The following is a 12623-nucleotide window of genomic DNA, read 5'->3' as shown; positions in this document are numbered from 1 at the left end:
CCCAAGGTCATCAACTCCAGAATTGCCGAGTACTAGCCATTTGAAAAACATGCATTTCCTCTACTCCGTCCTGTACAATTTAATGGTAGAGAAAGCCCCATACATTGGGAAAAATTCTTCCAGCTGCTATTGGCATGGTTACTGTTATGGTCAGGGTTCTGACAGGAGACAACATTGAAGCATTCCATTGCCCATTGGCACTGTCCCACTGGATCACAGGCATAGCAAAGATGATATCATTCCAGTGGTCAAGTTTCAAATCATGATTCAGCCATGCGACAGATTTACAACTTGACGACTGAATGAAAATATCTAAGAGCTATATGGCAAGGTAGGACACAAATGAGCGAGAGACAGTAAATAGGTCACAAATGGAAGTAAAACAGCTGTAATGAATCTAATAGGTTTTCTATGTGTATCACTAGGTAGCAGCACAGTCCAGCTTCACGACAGTCTAGGTAGCAGCACAGTCCAGCTAGATATTTTCTGTGGTACCAATGCCAGGGAGTGTAAATGAACTTAATTGATAAATATGTACACTTAATATTTGGAAATTAATAAGCACTTGTTTGTAGAGTGCATATTATAATGTTGCTGTCACCACAGGCTGGCTGTTTCTGGATATAGATGTTGGTACATCTCAAAATGGATGATCTGAAGTTGTGACAGAGGCAAATTGCAAATTTTTTGATAATTATGTTTAATTTTGTATATGTACACTGTTACGCCCTTGCATAGGAGGGGTTAAATGGACATGTTAATTTAAGAAGACTTTGTAGCTGCCACCACCCAGCCAAGACTGCAGGGTATTTCTTTCATAAGCAGGGAACAAAGAAGATTTATTACAAAGAGGGATTTGGGGGTAATTAAATAAATTATTATTTGCACTATACAGGGTGATTCACGAAGTTTTACCCCCACTTAGGGAGGGAATTCCTGAGGTAATTTGGAACAACAAATTTTAATATACTAATGGTATTCAGCTCATAATTAAAGAGATACAGTAATTTGAAAACTGGTGAAAAATCTTTTTTTCTTCGAATTTCAGTCAAAACAAATTAGAAATACAATACAAACACTTTTTAAATTGTTAATGTTTTAGGAAAAAGAATTCTAAAACCAATTTTTTTTCTTCAGTTTCTTAATTTTGCATTGTGCAACATTTTTCATCAATTTTATGTTACAAAATTAAATTTTTTTAGCATCCCATTCTGTAAACATACCACTGGTTGCATATCACACCCTTCTATCAATCTGTTTCCTTTAAACTATGGTGCTTTAGAAGACGACTGGATTTACATAAGATTTTCAAAAAATGTCTCCCTGCACATCAACACAACGCGTCGCATGCGTATGAACCGCGCTTGTAGCATTTCGCAGTTCCACACATTTGTTCCTTATTGTTATCGCCGCGTCCAGAATTCATTCAAGCAACGCTTCGCATGTTTGTACCTTTACCTGGTTCACAATGTCCTTCATCCAGCCCCAAATGCAATAATCTAACGGTGTTAGATTGGCAACCTGGTAGGCCAGGTGTTATGGCCTCTGCGACCAATCCACCACTGTGGGAAATGCCAATCCAAGTGAGCTGCTACTGCGCGGGAGAAGTGAGGAGGCGTCCCATCATGCTGAAAGTACATCCAGCGTTTTGTTGCCAGAGGAACATCTTCAAGTAACTGTGGTAATTCTTCTTCTAAGAAGTGGAGGTAAATCTCACCAGTGAAGCGGCCAGGAAAAATGAACGGCCCGATTAGCTGATCATACAGAACACCACACTAGACATTGACACTGAATTGGTGTTGAAAATTTGATTGTGTCGTGGCACGGGGATTATTGTCTGCCCAAACATGTAAGTTGTGACTGTTGTTGACCCCGTCCTGCCTCATCGCAGAACATTATCAAGCAGTACAACTGCCGATTTCCATTTAACCAGTTGCAGAACTGCAGACAAAGAGCACAGTCTCCTGGTTGTAGGTGTTGTACTTGTTGTAAATGATAAGGATGCAGCCCGTTCTCATGAAGAGTCCTCAACGCCATGGACTGAGAAACACCGAACCGCCGAGCTAGACATCTTGTACTGGCACGTGGACTGTGCTCTACAGCATCGAGAATATTTCTTCTTCGCACAATTCATGTTGAGGATTTCGTTCGTATTGTATACAAACGTTTGGGACAGAACCAGTTTGTCTTAATATGCTGAGTGTAGTGCTAATGGATTTAGGATTCGGAATCCTGCTATTAGGATAACGCCGGTGATATTCGGCAGCAGCGGCTCTCGCATTTCCAACACAGACACCCAAAACAAATACCATATCAGCGTATTCTTCAGTGGTAAATGTGTATGGCATCTTAACTTCACAAAGTCACCAACACAACGTCCTGTTTTACTACTGGATTGCTCTGCCTACCTACGCGCAACATTCCAGCCGGTCTGCCTTATCTGCTGACACAGCTGACTGGAACGCAAGGTCGCCCAGGAGGGAAGCATAGTGCTGCATTCGCAATGATGCATTTCGAAAATCTATTGTTACTCCGTAACTATTGAAAATCGACCACAAGTTTATAAGGAAATTTTGCAGGAAATAACCCCAGGAATATGTACCATAAGCCAGGGTAAAACTTTGTTAATCACTCTGTATACATACTGATACATGGTTGGCAATTGGTAACGATGTTACTTTAGCCCCAGGGGCTAAAAGTAGTAATAGTCTTGTGATAATATGACTTGAATATCTGAACTGATTGTCATGAAACTTGGATCCGGCAACAACTCTTCAATTCTAAATTGTATTATTACTTGCATAATTCTGGTTCTAAAAAACTTGGAAGTTTGTATTATTATTTCATTGGGTTCATAATGTACAAATACTAAAGGTCTCTTTGTGATAATTCCTTATCTGGTGTCATTTTCTTAATTTATGGAAATTCTGCACGCTATTGTGTATTGCAGATCTTCCATTATTGCATCAGGTAGATGGTGCATTGATGCAAGTAAAGGAGGTTGGTCTAGAAGTAAACACAGAGAAAACTAAGTATATGTTGCTGTCTCATCACCAAAATGCAGGGCAAAATCGTGACATAAAGATAGGAAACAGATGTTTTGAAAATGTGGCACAGTTCAGATAGTTGGGAACAACAATATCAAATAAAACCTGTTTCAGGAGGAATTTAAGAGGAGATTGAACTCAGGTAATGCTTGTTACCTTTAAGTCCAGAATCTTTTGTCTTCTCATCTGCTGTCCAAAAACATAACAATTAGAATATACAAAACTATAATTTTGCCTGTGGTTCTGTATGGGCGTGAAACTTGGTCTCTGACATTAAGCAAGAAATATAGACTGAGGGTGTTGAGAATATTTGGACTGAAGAGAGATGAAGTGACAGGAGTTTGGAGAAAACTGCATAATGAGGAGCTTCATAACTTGTGCTGTTCTTCAAGTATAATTAGAATGGTCAAGTGAAGAAGGATGAGGTAGGCAGGGCATGCAGCATGAATGGGGGAGACAAGGAGTGTATACAGGATATTGGTGGGAAAGCCAGAAGGAAAGAGACCACTGGGAAGACCAAGGCATAGGTGGGTGGATAATATTAAAGTGAATCTTAGAGAGATAGGATGGGATTGATCTAGGGACTAGTGGAGGACTCTTGTGAACATGGTAATGAATATTTGTGTTCCATAAATGCTGGGATTTTCTTGAGTAGCTGCAGAATTGGTGGCTCCTCAAGAAGGACTCAACTCCATGAGTAAGTAAGTAAGTTGTTGCATGTACTGCATAGAGAATACTGCTTCCCATTTACTCCAGTGGTTCGTGTTAGGCTGTGTCCACATTAGCGAACCAAGTTTTGAGCCAAGCTTCGAACCGAGCCCAGTCACGAGCACATGTTATAACATTCCATGCGAACTGCACCTCATCCCATTTGATCTATGCGAGCCATTTAGTTCAGTTGTGGATAAACAAGTGATGGGAGTACACACCCATGGATAAAAACAGGCTGAAGTTAGCTGCTGCAGCATACATCTGTATTCATATCCACTATGCTACCAAAAGAAGAAGACTGCAGAGGCGATGGTGGCAAATTTGTCTTCTCAAGGCGGGCAGAGTACAGCGTAATAGTATGCTTGTGGATCTCAAATTTCAAGAAATTAGTGGTCAATATAAAAACTTCACCAGGATGTCACCAATGGATTTTGAATATCTTATGAACATGATTGGTCCCAAAGTTGAGAAAAGTAGTACACGTTTTAGAGAAGCAATCAGTGTGTAGGAAAGGCTAGCAGTGACTTTGCGGTTTTTGGCTACTGGTGACTCTTACACAAGTTTGCAGCATCTATTCAAGATATCCAAACAAGCCATCAGCGAAATAGTGCCAGGAGTATGTGAAGCAGTTGTTGCATCCCTGAAGGAAAACATCAAGGTAGGAGTTTATGTGTTATTGAAAGAATATTTTACAGCAGGATTATTTATTTTCTTTATTTCAACAAAATGAAATGCAATGATAGAAACTGAAAGTAACAGGTTGAAGTTAAACAAAGCAATATTAATATTAAATAAGTTCTTGCAGAGAAAACTCATCAGAAGAAAGGTCAGGCAGCGGGGTGTGTGTAGCAGCAGTGGTAGCGACAGAGGAAATGGAAGCTGGAGAGGGCTGTGCTGTTGAGAAGGAGTCGGGGAATGCGAGTATACTTGTGCCTGGTCTGCATTTAGACTTTTGAGTATTGTAACTGGCAGTGGAGTTGGTGGTTTGTAAGGGAACATTTTGACCTAGTGGTTGGGTTTGGATGTTGAAACCTGAAACATACTGTGCCTGATTATACAATCCTCTCTCTGCATTTAAGAAGATTCCAAATATCTCATTTTGTATGAGGCTTCTAGTCATGTCATATTTTCTGAGCTTAGTAGCAATAATATTTCCAAACTGTTGCGATTCATCATTATTTTCACCAGTCGAAGTGCATGACTTCAGTAGCTCAAAAGCTACATTGAGATTTCTAGATTCTTCTTCCTTTCTCCTTTGCGATGGATCTGCTTTTTGGGAAGACAGGATTTTGATGTATTGCTATTTCTCTGGCTCTCTTGCTGGGCTGTAGCTTCTTCATGGTCCAGGTCTTTCTTGTTTCCTTGCTCTAGTGAAATCTGAAATATACTTTTTGATTGTCTAAATAAAAATTTTCAATAACATGTATGAATATTGTTATAATACCCATTTGCACAAGGAGTTAACAATGAGAAATGGTGGTGCTGGCTAAGGCTAAGGTCTTTGTTTACAGCTTTTGTGGACAGAAAGCAGGGTTGGGAAGGCGGAGAATAACCATGAACAGTCAAATGAAGCGTGTTTACAATGTTAGTTCCCTTTTCTGCTGGTGGTAATCCCAAAGCGAACAGGTATTACAGTCATATAAACAAATTCCATCAACAAAGCTGTTATATCAGAATTACTTCTTTCAAGCACCATATTCAACTCTGTCTATTTATACTTCATTGTACTGAATATGGAGGTATTCACAGGGGTCTATTTTTGCATTGGAGATACCATCAACCGAAAAGGTTGGCTAAAGATCACTGAAGAATTTGATGAAAAGTGGAACCTTCCCCACTGTTTAGGGGCTTTAGATGGGAAGCATGTAATTCTGCAGGCTCCTGTCAACAGTGGAAGTGAAAACTTCAGTTACAAATGTCAATTTAGTATTGTACTTTTTGCTGTGGTAAATGCCAATTACAATTTTGTATACGTTGATGTGGGATGCCAAGGTAGAATTTCAGATGGCAGAGTTTTTAAAAACTGTACTTTGTATAAGACTATTGAAAAAGGAGAGTTAAATGGTCCACAACCCCAATGTTTGAATGGAAGAGAGAAAGAAATTCCCTACTTTTCTCTTGGAGATGAAGCTTTTGCACTCAGTCAGCATTTAATGAAAGTGTTTCCAGGAATGTATCCTACAGAATCAAAGGAGCAAGTGTTTAATTGCAGGGTATGCAGAGCTCGCAGAGTGGTTGAAAACGTGTTTGGAATATCTTCATCTGTGTTCTGAGTACTGGGGAAACCACTGTTGCTTCAGCCAGAAAATGCAACTCTCATTGTCATAGCCATCTCTCACCTGCATCACTTCCTGAGGAGAAACAAGGAGTCCATTAACCTGTACTCGCCACTAGGAAGTATGGATTGAGGTAGAAGGTTGAATAATGCCAGGATCTTGGAGGAATAACAATAACGAGAAGAGAACTTCCTTACCACAGCTGCAAAGAATTCCGAAAAGGCCCCCAAGAACAGCACTGGAAATAAGGAACGAATTGGCAGATTTCTTTATCAAAGAAGGGAAGTTTCCATGGCAAACTCAACATGCTTGAATTAGATCGGAAAATATGAGCGACATCCTGCGCAGCTCCAGCAGAATACGACAGAAGGAGAAGAGTAGCTCAATGTGTTTCCTTTGTCACTTTCTTTTGTGATCCCGGCCCCATAAGGAAAACAGCCGAGATCCGCATCTCTCTATTTTCGTCCTATTTTCACCTATAATTTTCCTAACCAAATCTGCAACATCAATTTTGTGAATGTATGCTCAGTACTATTCTAAAAATGTAACTTCCCCAGTAAGTATAGAAGGCAAAGTAAAAGAAATAGGTAAAAGCATGAGTTCTGAACTTACAGTGCTTCTAGTTTCTACTGGATTTCCTTATCCCACAGAAACTGCAGTCACTGAAAAGCATACCATGAACTTTTGTACATTTCCTCGGGACCTATTAAGAAGAGAACAGCATAGTAGTAACACATCCTACATAATAGAACTAATACAGGGAATATAAACTTTCAGATTGTGTTGTAAATATTTCAAATCATATACAATCTCTGGTGTATAATGTAAAATAAACATGTCTTACCTCTTCCTGTGACCATGCTTTTTTTCATTTTCCACTTTTCGTAGATATGCAACTAACGCCATTATTTTCCTTCTGCATGTTTTCGCATCTACTCCCATTTCTCCTGCCACTTCTTCCCACGCGTCATATCTCCTTAACTTGTTGTAGTGCTGTGGGTGTTGAACATTCCACAATATTTCTTGCTTTTTGTAAGCACTTGTAAGTTCCAAACACTTCTCTTTTGTCCACTCCATACTTAATGAGGACTCGCACTCATACTACTTTTGACTATGCCTGTCAGCTCAAGGTTCAGCTCGCCACCATCCACTGCGGTGTGTAACTACACGGTGAACTTCCTTTGCTGAGACGGCTAGAAACAATTGATGGCTTGCTGCGAATGGTTCCCGTTGGGTGTATTTTGCTTGCAACGAGGTTTGGCTTGCTAATGTGGACGTGCCTTAAAGTATCTGTTGCAGCCATTACCTAGTAACGGCTGTTGTTTACAGAGTCATTACTTAAAAATGGATATACAGGCTACAATATACTGTGACATAGGAAAGAAAATCTATTATATTCCAGGTAAAGAACAGGTATGTTCTCTAGCAATTGATGAACTCCATGCCCACTCACCTCCATCTAGTTCTGAGATCAAGAATGATGGAACTATACCTCCAATCCACCATATGTCTTTATGACATAGTGCTTAAGTAATCTTCTAATGAGATGAAAGTGAGTAGCAACAATTTTCTTTTCTTCATAGAGCAGGGCCACCTGCAGCATCTGTGCTTCTTGTTTCTTTCTCAGAGGAATAATGATACCCCTTTTGTGGTGTCTCTCTCATCTCTTCAAGAATCACTACTGGGGCTTCAGCACCAGTTTTGGAGTTACAGCAGCCTCTTTTGCACAAGATCAGGGCTTGAAGATCATTGTCTGCATCTCTGGCCCACTTGGAAACCACAGTGAGGGCAGCACCAGTGTTGGGCCCTGGTTTGACAGGTGAACTCTTGTATGCACCAGAAGCTGCTTCTTCGGAATGAAAATGCTCCAGCATGTTCTTCAGTACCATCTTGTATGAGGGGTAACGTAACTAATAATTGTGGGTTCTAGATTTGATGACTATTGTTGTCACATCCTTACAGGGGAAGGTGTTTACCGGCCATTACATAGAAACAGCAGTTCTTCTATTGTCGTGTTGTTCTGTTGTTGCATGAAAGGGCTGTTTCTGTGGCTTAACAGTTCTTGCATAGAGTAAATATGCCACAGTACTTTAACACATAAATCTTGCCATATCTTCTTATTTTTCTTCCAGGGAGGTTGATATAGTGATACATTCTCTGTGTGACTCTGCTTATTCCATGTCAGCTTTAGTAGACTGCACCCAGGAATTTTTGCTCTCAAAGGAGCATTGGGGTTTCTGATCACCACCAGGCTGGTTCTTTAAATAATGCAGAATCTTCTTAGAGTATTTTTTGATTACCCTACGTCAGAAGTCGCAATATTGATTCACCCCTTCCCCTGGCTGCCAGAAGGAGCATCCAATGGTGAAGGTTCATGGCAGAAAATGCATCACCTTTTAAGTGGCTTGGATGATGGTAGTTATTGTAGCAGCCATCATTTCTGCTGGGTGCATCCGTGATTCTGATTTCAGGTTATGCCTGGAAAAATAAATATGTGCAATAAGAAATTGCAGATTTGTAAGTAAATATCCCAATTGAGAAAGCAAAAAAAAAAAAATTAGAAGTTTGCGACTATGGTATGTTAACACAAGTTACTAACATTTTTGACATTAGCCATCGCCTCCCCCCCCATCAACTAATTGAAAACTGGACTCTTCCTCCTCCCACAGAGGGTTTATCTTTAATTTAGTTTATAACCCCTGCCTTGTGTTCACTCTGGTAACTGGACATAGGGACTAGATTTAGGCCTATCTGTTGGGCCAATCTGAGTAGTCTTTCTGAGGAGAGAGGCACATTCCAGTCCCTGAAACTTTTAAAAAAAGTACTTGATGGATTGAGTATGATGGCATAAATGCTTTCACCTTAGAATTACTTAGTTAATTGTATATAAACTTTTGTTTCCATGGTGGGGTATTGGACACTTATTGCTCTTAATTACCAGTAATTACAATATGTTTGTTCTTTGCAATCTCCTTCACTTCTGAAGCATGTAGTCGGGGGAGTATAGTGACGTTCTATGGGCAGGATGGCCTAATTCCTGGCAAGGCCAAGTGTCGGCTGATCACAGTGTGGCTGGAAATTACTTCATCAGACCTGATGTTTTGATGATTTCCAGTGAGAATCAGTGTTCCTTGGTGGTAATGGTAGAAACAGATTCATCACAGTTTGGGCACATACCACTGACAGGATTATAAAAGCACTTTTGAACAAGGAGCTGTTTGGAAAGAGAGGACACATATGAGGCTAGAGTCAGTAAATAGGTCACAAATGAAAGTAAAACAGCAGTAATGGACATAACTGGTTTTCTGTGTACAGCAGCACAGTCTAGCTTCATGACAGTAGCTGTAGGTAGCAGACATGTATGCACATGTTCAGAGGCTCGTTTCAGCACTCAAAATGATGACTGTGCTTGATTGTGTACTACCAAAGAGCAGCTTTCTTTTGTGCGTTTTATGTGGGCAAAAGGATTCAATGCAAAATATATTAATAACGAAATATTTTCTGTTTACAGTGGGTAGTGTTTCTTATGTAAAGCAGTTCACGACTGGGTGGCAAACATTTCACTGATGATGAAGATGTTGAAACGGAGGTGTGTAAGTGGCCGAGACAGTAGTCAAAAGAATTATATACTGTGGGTTTCATTGTACTGGTAAAGGAATTGGACAAGTGTTGGTGGAGTATATGTTGATAAATAAATGTTTTTCCTGGGTTAGAATGTCACATATTTTTTTATGTTTTATATCCATTTGTGGCCATTTTATTGACTCATATTTTGTCACTCTGCTAGAGGAGGTGAAGCTGAGATTGCTCAGTTGCTATAGCAATGAGCTGTAAGCTGGATGGCCAAGGTTCAATTTTTCTCTGCTTCATAGCATCCAGACTGGCTCTGAGGCCCACCTATCCTCCTATCGAATGGATGCCAGGAACAATATCCCTGGAGGTGAAGTGACCAGGTGTGAAGCTGTCCACTCACCTCCATCTAGCCCCAACATCATGAATATTGGAGCTATGCATCAATTCTTCATATGTCTTCACAGAATAGTGCTTAATTAATTAAGAACATGGCCAACTTTACCTTTTACCTTTACTAGAGGGTGTGATGGACAGCCCTGAAACTAACTTATTAAAGAATGTAAGATAGATTTGTCAATGAAATTGAAGTAAAAGAGCATATACTTTTGTGTAAAGAAGTAGGAGGAGTATCAGATTATCAATATGACTGATATGTGTGTGGAAGAAAATCTGGGGTGGTCAAATTGTGTGGTTGTGAAGGATGAATGAATGGTATTCCTTATTCATAGAAATAGTGCAGATGTAAATATATAACAATTTGAGATTTAATAATTAAGGAATTAATTCTTCAGTTGGTATTGTCTGGAAATAATGATTTAAAAGGTGGGGCTGTTAGCCACATTTTAAATCAGAGGATTTAAATGATGAGGGTATTAGTGTTGAAGTACTATATATATTGTTGAAACTATAACCTATCAAATATCCTAATAAAAACTCTTTGAAAGGTAATAAATTGTTGGACTCTACATGCACTCTTCTTACTGTTATAAAAACCTTTTTTCAATAATGTTTACAAATTCCTGAAACTACATGTAAATCATATATTTTGTGTATAAATACAAACATATGATACTTACATTGCTGGAAATGGTTTCCTTCCCATGTTGTGATTGAACTCTGACTTAGAGATGTACATTTGTATGGTAAATATGAAAATAAAGGCTTATGCCAAGTCATATATGTGGTAGGATTTCATCAAGGTCAATCCTATAACAGGACAGTAATCAGTAAGCCATCCTTCTAGGCAGGACATACAACTGGCTTATGGGTGGGTTGAATTGAAGAAGTTGCTTAGAAGTGATGTAGCTGGGTATTCCTACTTTTGCTATTATGTATGTAATTGCTGATATTAGTGCTTGATTTTGCCTGTCTTTTCTGAAGTATGTGCCCATATTATAAGTTATATATTATATTATATATTACACAATCAGTAAATCTTTACACAAAAGACTTTATGTTTCTTAAGAATTGGTTTTAAAATAACTCTGCCTCTAAAATTTAGCACATGTTATTCAGCTTATGAGAGAGATCTCATACTGCAATCTATCATAGTTCATAGGAATAAGCGGAGACACAGCAGTGTATTGCACTGAAGTAACATACATATACATCATTTCAGAGTATTCATAAGTGTGCAGCTGGCACTGAATATAAAACTCGTTAAACAACAGTCACAAGACAATCACAGATAAAATCGCAGAGACATCAATTCAGCCATAGTTAAAATCTAATTCAAATCTAAAATCTAAAATTCAATTGAATTGAATTTATTTACAGTCTGTAAATCCTAAGTAGGTTAGTACCTTTGGATACAGAACAAGTCAAAAGGTTACATACATAAGTACAGGCAATTTTAGCTTAAAAATTAATATAACTTAATTTTACATCATTCTCTATTTACATTGAAGTATTCATCTAAAGAGTAGAAGGAATGAGCATGTAGATAATTCTTTAACTCTGATTTAAACTTTTTAGTATCATTGCCCAAGTTTTTAATACTTTGTGGCAGATTGTTGAACACTTTTATGCCAGTAAAGTAGACTCCTTTTTGATATACTGATAAAGTTGATGAGGGTAGGTGGAAGTTATATTTTTGTCTAGTATTCATGTTATAGACATCAGAATTTAATTTGAATTTATCTTTGTTGTAAACAACAAATAAGAGAAGCGATAATATGTATTGCGATTGAAGAGGTAGAATTTTTAATTTCTTAAATAATTCTCTACATGAATCTCTACTTCTACATCCTGTAATGATTCTAATTATATTCTTTTGTATTTTAAAAATTATTACACTATGTGAAGAGTTCCCCCAAAATATTAATCCATAGTTCATAATAGAATGAAAGTAGGCATGGTAAACCATCTTCAATGTTTCCTGTGACATAAAAGGCTTAATTGATCTCATCGCATAGCAAGCTGCATTTAATTTAGGTATAATTTGTTCAATATGTATTTTCCAAGACAGTGTACTGTCTACATGTATTCCAAGGAATTTTGTATCAAGTACTTTACAGATTAATTTGTTGGCATAACTGATGTCCAGATCAATTTGGTGGTTGTTTTTAGTTGTGAATGATATGTAATGGGTTTTATCAAAATTTAATGAGAGTAAATTGGCTTCGAACCATCTGTTTAAGGCTTCAAATACAATATTTATGTCATTTTTAAAGTTTTCAAATTTAGAGTTCTTAAATATTATACTAGTGTCATCTGCATATAGAATTGGTTTAGATTTATTGTTGATGGTTTTAGATAGATCATTTATGTAGAGAAGAAAAAGTAAGGGACCTAAAATTGATCCTTGTGGAACACCGTGCTTTATAATTCCCCAGTTTGAAAATGCATTATGACTGGAGTTTTTATTATTTATTTCAACTCTTTGATACCTGTTTTTGAGGTATGATTTGATCCATTCATTAGCTTTGCCAGTTATTCCATAGAAATTTAATTTCGATAGTAAGATATCATGATTAACACAATCGAAAGCTTTTGCTAGATCACAGAAAATCCCTCC

The 12623-nt window shown here is 38.1% G+C and overlaps 1 protein-coding gene across 1 annotated transcript in view; it reads left to right on the top strand.

Annotated features, from left to right (window-relative positions):
* Positions 1 to 10782, top strand: part of LOC111866900 — a 34411-nt gene extending 23629 nt beyond the window's left edge. Inside the window, exon 7 of the mRNA XM_023856250.2 lies at positions 5971 to 10782. The gene's annotated coding sequence lies outside the window, so the exon portion shown is untranslated. The remainder of the gene's footprint in view (positions 1 to 5970) is intronic.
* The last annotated feature ends 1841 nt before the right edge of the window (positions 10783 to 12623 follow it).

The sequence above is a fragment of the Cryptotermes secundus genome, unplaced genomic scaffold (genome assembly GCF_002891405.2).
Source record: "Cryptotermes secundus unplaced genomic scaffold, Csec_1.0 scaffold810, whole genome shotgun sequence".
NCBI classification, from domain to species: domain Eukaryota; kingdom Metazoa; phylum Arthropoda; class Insecta; order Blattodea; family Kalotermitidae; genus Cryptotermes; species Cryptotermes secundus.
Note: the sequence above shows the minus strand (reverse complement) of the source record. Positions and strands in the feature narration are given on the sequence as shown.